The sequence below is a fragment of the Phocoena phocoena genome, chromosome 19, assembly GCF_963924675.1.
Source record: "Phocoena phocoena chromosome 19, mPhoPho1.1, whole genome shotgun sequence".
Lineage (NCBI taxonomy): Eukaryota > Metazoa > Chordata > Mammalia > Artiodactyla > Phocoenidae > Phocoena > Phocoena phocoena.
Genome location: NC_089237.1, coordinates 58640897 through 58646994, shown reverse-complemented (window position 1 = coordinate 58646994; position 6098 = coordinate 58640897). Strand labels below are relative to the sequence as shown.

At 44.5% G+C, this 6098-nt stretch overlaps 1 pseudogene; it reads left to right on the top strand.

Annotated features, from left to right (window-relative positions):
- Positions 1-4408: 4408 nt before the first annotated feature.
- Positions 4409-5245, top strand: LOC136138167 (nucleophosmin pseudogene; annotated as a pseudogene).
- The last annotated feature ends 853 nt before the right edge of the window (positions 5246-6098 follow it).

Here is a 6098-nt window from a genome sequence, read left to right as displayed (position 1 = left end):
TAAAACAGACAAATGAACGCAGGAACCACAGAAACCTGGGAAGTTAGCTCTGTTCACGCAAAAATACGACTACACACGACGACGTGGAGGAAGCTCACAAGAAGCCCAAACTGTAAAGTGGCACAAGTGTAAATGACAAACTGTGAGTCAGGACGGGGAGTGGAGGAGGAGTGGCTGGGAACAAGGGGGGCTCCTGAGGTCACAGTCTGCTTCCCGAGCTGGACGCTGGCCTCGCAGGCTTGTCCAGTTTGTGAGGATTTATTGACTGCATGATATGCTTTTCCATATATAGTTTATAATTCACTATAAAGTGTCAACAACAAATTGGCCCTTGCCATCTACCTCTGCAAGGGTTAAACCATGTGCTCTGCAGCTGCTGACTTTCAACACCCCCGAAAGGAGCTCAGGGTGGAGAGCAGAAATGAGGACTCTGTGCTCTGGGAAAAACTGGCAGAACAGGTCTTCAGAGAGTTAAATATTTTCAGGAGCCGATTTCATGAGCCCAGTTCTTGTATCTCCTCGGATCTAGAAAAGCACTAAAGTCCTTCATGGTGACGACTGCTCCTCGTGACCAGCAGAAACCTGCTGCAAAAAAATATGTGCTCGATTGCATGTACTCCCCCCTTTGCCCAAATCACATATATCCTGACCTTCCCCGCTGCCTCTTTGGAGCAGTTTCTCAGAGCTATCTGAAATGCTGTCTCCCGGCTTGCAGTCCTCATTTTGCCCCCCAAAAAACTTAACTTGCAACCCTCATGTTGTGATTTTCTTTTTTTTTTTTTTTGCGGTACGCGGGCCTCTCATCGTTGTGGTCTCTCCCGCTGCGTAGCGCAGGCTCCAGACGCGCAGGCTCAGCGGCCATGGCTCACGGGCCCAGCCGCTCCGCGGCACGTGGGATCTTCCCGGACCGGGACACGAACCCGTGTCCCCTGCATCGGCAGGCGGACTCCCAAACACTGCGCCACCAGGGAAGCCCTGTGAATTTTTTTAGTTGACAGTTTTTATGGCAACCACGAAGGGATCCAGAATGGACTTCTCTCCTTCACCGAAACTCTATGAGGAACCAGAGCCTTGGTACCAGCAGAGGCCCCTTGTGCCCATCTGCCACCTTGGAGAGTCCAGATGAATCTGGGTGAGTCTTTCCTGGTTCTCAGATCTCCCGTATTGGTAGATGATCCTGAGTTTTATTTGGGGGTGTATAGCAGGTATCTGACCCCTCCCAGTTGAAGGATACTTGGGGGGGGTGGGCCTGGATGAAAGATACCAGGGAATACCCACCCAGTTGAAAGATACTGGGGTGCGGGGGGCTTGGTTGAAAGATACCAGGGTTTGCTCAGTTGTAGAAGACACAGTGGTCTGCACTGAGTGGTTAGGTAAGAGGCTGATCTGACGCTTTTCCTCAATTTGGCCGCCTTAATAGAATTTGTTGGGATAAAAGTGAAGATATTACATGAGAGCTTTGCTCCGAAGAAAAGGGACAAGACTCCTCCCGGCTGGTCACGGCTTGGAGGCAGAGTCCTCATACCGTGCAATGGTCCCATAGGGAAGCCCACTCGTTAATTAAAACGTTTGCTCATCCAGGGGTCGCAGATAAGGATCAGCCATTCAGCGAGCACCTGTGGTGGTCTTAGACCACCAAAAGGAGAAACTGAGACATGTAGGAGGGCTGAAACGACTCTGGGGGGATGCCTAGAGGAGTTAAGCTCACAAGCAGCACACTGGCAGCCACACAGTTTCACCAGTAAATTTTATCCCTAACAAATTCTACTTTAAAATGGGGAATAGGGGACTTCCCTGCTGGCGCAGTGGTTAAGACTCCACGCTCCCAATGCAGGCGGCTCGAGTTTCATCCCTGGTCAGGGAACTTGATCCCACATGCATGCCACAACTAAGAGTTCGCATGCCACAACTAAGGAGCCACGAGTGGCAACTAAGGAGCCCACCTGCCGCAACTAAGACCCAGTGCAACCAAATAAATAAATAAATATTTTAAATATGGGAAATAGAGCCTCTCAAACACAGAAACAAGGGGCATCAGAAAGCCAGCCTCTGGCTAACACCTCAGCCAGGTTTATACATGCAAGTACCTACGTAATTGGGGAAATTATACTAAAGGAGATCTCAACATAAAATGGCCAAATTGGGGTTCTTCTGCTATCCCAAAATCGCTGTTTTGTGCACAGAATTAGAAAAAGCCTCCATAAGATCAAACAGATTGCATGGAATGCTTACTTTGATTGGTGTCTAGAAGCTTCTAAATAGGCTGCTGGCCCTCTGTCTCTGACTCCGTCTCTCCCTCTGCTCCTTCCACGTGGCCTCTTCTATCTGAATGGTCCAGATGACATCTCCTTTTTCTCTCCCAACTCTTCTGCCTCCAGCCGCTGCCCTCTCCCCAGCAAAGGAGGACTAAAAAATCAGAAGTGATTACAGCTCCCTTTTAAAAATAAATTTATTTATTTTATTTATTTATTTTTGGCTGCACTGGGTCTTCGATGCTGCGCGCGGGCTCTTCTCTAATTGCAGCGAGTGAGGGCTACTCTTCGTTGCGGTGCGCAGGCATCTCACTGCGGTGGCTTCTCTCGTTGCGGAACGTGGGCTCTAGGCACACAAGCTTCAGTAGTTGTGGCTCGCGGGCTCTAGAGCGCAGGCTTAGTAGCCGTGGCGCAAAGGCTTAGTTGCTCCGTGGCATGTGGGATCTTCCCGGACCAGGTCTCAAACCCGTGTCCCCTGCATTGGCAGGCGGATTCTTAACCACTGCACCACCAGGGAAGCCCTATAGCTCCCTTTAAGGAGAAACTCATTACAGGGAGAGGTGAGCCGTCCTTGGTGCTTACGTACACACCCTGAACCCAAGTAGAACTTAGAGTTTTGGCTAAGGAATTTCCCGATCCAAGTCAGGATTCATTGGGATTTGCTAAGGAACTTGAATTAACCATCCGGCCTACCCCCTATCTGGAGCGGGTTTCCAGATCTATATCAATTAATCCAGCTGTTAGTTTCTGAAAGCCAAGCAAGGGAATGGATAGAGAAGGCAGGATGGAAACGCCCCTTAATGGATTTTGAATCACATAGTCCAGAGGCTTGCACTGAATACAAGGAATTAGCTCAGAAATTACTTGAATTTATCCCAGAGCTTTTTCCAAAAACCGTAGACTGGACAGAGATTCAACAGTGCAAGCAAAGATCGGATGAATGAATTCTGGACTATTAGGAAAGGTTTGAGGGGAAAAAAAAAACTTTTAAGCAACATTCTGGCTTGACACCTGAGTCATTCTCTAACCACCAAGATGATCCTCTGCTTAACTCTGCCTTTTTAGAAGGCTTAGATGAGGATTTATCTACTCTAGTCAAAAACACAATCTAGGGTGGTCCATGTTACATACAGACACCTTTGATACACTGGCTGACCAACCTTTGAAGACCATTAAAAAAAAAAAAAGGGAAAGAAAGAAAAGGGAGTATCTACGAAAATTATGAACCTTCAATTGCGCCAATTAAGTACACAATGCCAGTCAAAGGTTAACCAACCCCTGTTTAATTCCCAACCAGTAGAGAAAGCTAGCTTGAAGGAAAAAAATCTCTTCAGAATTCTGACCCTGAGGGAATGAGTTCTACTAGGAAAGCCTGATTTTCTCTCCCTGTGCCTTGAGACCAGAGCTCTCGGGATCACTTACCTTATCTAGACCATCTCTAATTCCTGAGACTGAGGGATAAAAAGGACCAAAAAAAAAAAAAAAAATTTAAATTTTTTTCTTATTCCAAGTGTTGTTTATAAACTAGTGAGTTTTATATTGTAATATCTGATTCATGACTAAGTTTAGAAAATGCAGCTAGATTTCTTGTTGTGTCTGTCTGGATATATGTATGTCTTAGTATGTGTCTTTGTCTTTGGATAATATCGCTGTGGTTAATTTGTAAATAAGCTCTATTTAATTGGCTTAAAGAAAAGTAAGCGTTTACAAATCAAACAATTCTAAATGCAAGAGAAATTAAGCTAAATGAATTTCAGGTTCGCGTGAACTGGGAAATAGTATTAAATTAATACCTGGTATTAATGTTTGTTTGTTGATCTAATTAATATAGACATGTCTTTAGAGTCATCAGCATTAAGTATAATACTTTATTATGCCTCAGTTTAATATAAGCTAAATAAAATCCTGTTATTATCTGTTACAAATTTGTCATCAAGGAAAGTAATTTGATGTGAAAAAAACTTTTAAGGAAAGAAAATATAAATGAGATAAGAGCTTTTAGATAAACTCTATTAAGAATAATTATGCTTTAGGAATGTCCATCTAAAATAGCCTCTCCACCTGGTGTGATTCCGTCCTGTGCACCTGTTCCCTGGAGCAGTGGTCTTTTTTTCTCCGTCCGCCTTCTCTCCCACCTAAGTACGTGCCACCAACCCATGGAAGATTCGATGGACATGGACATGAGGCCCCTGAGGCCCCAGAACTATCTTTTCTGTTGTGAACTAAAGGCCGACAAAGATGATCACCTTCAGGTGGATAATGATGAAAATGGGCGCCAGTTATCTTCAAGAACGGTCAGTTTAGGGGCTGGCGCAAAGGATGAACTACACGTTGTCGAAGCACAGGCGATGAATTATGAAGGCAGTCCAGTCAAAGTAACGCTGGCAACTTTGAAAATGTCTGTGCAGCCAACCGATTCCCTTGGGGTCTTTGAAATAACACCACCTGTGGTCTGATGGTTGAAGTGTGGTTCAGGGCCTGTGCATATTAGTGGAGAGCACTTAGTAGCTGTGGAGGAAGATGCAGAGCCAGAAGACAAAGAGGAGGAGGGTGTGACACTCCTGAGTATATCTGGAAAGCGTTCTGCCCCGGAAGCGGTAGCAAAGCTTCCACAGAAAAAAGTAAAACCTGCTGCTGCTGAAGATGGATGACAACGATGATGAGGAAGCTGAAGAAGAAGCTCCAGTAAAGAAATCTGTACGAGATACTCCAGCCAAAAGTTAACAAAAATCAAACCAGAATGGAAAAGACTCAAAACCATCAACACCAAGATCAAGAGGTCAAGAATCCTTCAAAAAACAGAAAAAAACTCCTAAAACACCGGAAGGACCTAGCTCTTAGAAGACATTAAAGCAAAAATACAAGCAAGTATAGAAAAAGGCGGTTCCCTTCCCAAAGTGGAAGCCAAATTCATCAATTATGTGAAGAACTGTTTGCAGATGACTGACCAGGAGGCTATTCAAGATCTCTGGCAGTGGAGGAAGTCTCTTTAAGAAAATACTTTAAACAGTTTGTTAAAATTTCCCATCTTATTTCATTTCTGTAACAGTTGCTATCTGGCTGTCCTTTTTAGAGTGCAGAGTGAGAACTTTCCCTACCGTGTCTGATAGTTGTCCAGGTTCCATTGCCAAGAATGTGCTGTCCAAAATGCCTGTTTAGTTTTTAAAGATGGAACTCCACCCTTTGCTTGGTTTTAAGTATGTATGGAATGTTATGATAGGACATAGTAGTAGTGGTGGTCACACAAATGGAAATGGTGGGGAGACAAAAATATACATGTGAAATAAACTCAGGGTTTTTTTTGTTTTCTCTCCAGGCCCATCCGCGCCCGGCGCCCCGCCCCAGATCCTACTCGCTGCTCAGAGGGATGTGGCCCCAGAGGCTTCAGGGCCCGAGGCCCATGGTCCCCTGGGCATACCCCTGCCCGCCCCTGCAGAGCTAAGCGCAGCTCAGCCGGGGCCCTGGCCGGCCTAAACTCAGTATTTTAATTAAAAAATAAAATAAGATAAAATAGTCTCTCCAGATTCTGGTAACTTGAAATTCTAGAACTGTGCTAAATTAAGTGATGGAAGCTTATTGAATAGCTAGCATTCCCAAATAAAATAATATACCAAAACATTAATTACTGAATATTGGCTTCCTTTTACAGAGAAACAAAAGGTATTTAGGACTATTAATGAATATGTTTGGTGTCACGTTCTCTAAAGAAAGCAAATATTTTTAGAAAATATCACTGGTATTTATGTTCACCAATCTACAGAATGCCAATGTAAAGGACAGTTCATAATTGCTTACTTCTTAGTTTTCACAAGAAATTAAGGTTTTAAGAGCTGAGGATTCTAACTT